The sequence below is a fragment of the Propithecus coquereli genome, unplaced genomic scaffold, assembly GCF_000956105.1.
Source record: "Propithecus coquereli isolate 6110/MARCELLA unplaced genomic scaffold, Pcoq_1.0 Scaffold247, whole genome shotgun sequence".
NCBI lineage: Eukaryota > Metazoa > Chordata > Mammalia > Primates > Indriidae > Propithecus > Propithecus coquereli.
Window position 1 is genome coordinate 3,902,140 of NW_012148030.1, and position 1,085 is coordinate 3,903,224.

The window sequence follows — 1,085 nt, forward strand, 5'->3', positions numbered from 1 at the left end:
TGTGTGTGTGTGTGTGTGTGTGTGTGTGTATTTTATGTTCCAGAGAGGATTAGATCAGTCTCCATGAGTGGAGAAAGACCTTCCTCGTATATTTTGGATATTAACCCCTTAATAGATATACAATTTGCAAATATTTTCCCTCATTCTGTAGATTGCCTTTTCACTTTGCTAATTGTTTCCTTCATTGTGCAGAACGTTTTTAGCTTGATGTAGTCCCATTTGTCCATTTTTGCTTTTATTGCTTGTGCTTTTGGTGTCATATCAAAGAAATCACTGCCAAGACCAATGTTCTGAAGCATTTACCCTATGTTTTCTTCTAGAAATTCTATAGTTTCAGATCTTACATTTAAGTCTTTAGGCTATTTCAAGTTTATGTTTATGTACAGTATAAGATAAGGGTCCAAGTTCATTCTTTTGCATATGAGTATCCAGTTTTCTCAACACCATTTATGAAAAAGATGACTGTTCTTTTCCCATTGTGTATTGTTGGCACCCTTGTTGAAGATCAATTGATCATATACGTGTGAATTTATTTCTGGGCTCTTTATTCTGTTCTATTGGTTTATATGTCTGTCTATATGCCAGCACCATACTGTGTTGACTACTGTAGCTTTGTAATATGTTTTGAAATCAATAAGTGTGATGCCTCCAGCTTTATTCTTTTCTAAGATTGCTTTGACTATTCTAGGTCTCTTTTTGTCCCATATGAATTTTAGATTGTCTTTTCTATTTCTGCAAAAATACCATTGGGATTTTGATGAGAATAGCACTGAATCTTTATATCTCTTTGGATAGTATGAACATTTTAACCAAATTAGGTCTTCTAATCTATGAACATGGGGTATCCTTCCATTATTTGTGTCATCTTTAATTTCTTTCAATGTATTGTAGTTTTCAATGTACAAATCTTTCACCTCCTTGGTTATGTGTATTCCTAAGTATTTTATAGTTTTTGATACTACTATAAATGGGATTTTTCTTGATTTCCTTTTGAGAAATTGAATTTATTATTCTAAACCTTCCCACCAAGGCACATTTGAATTCCCTCAGAGATTTAAGGAAGGAATATTTCAAATCTTAAAAAA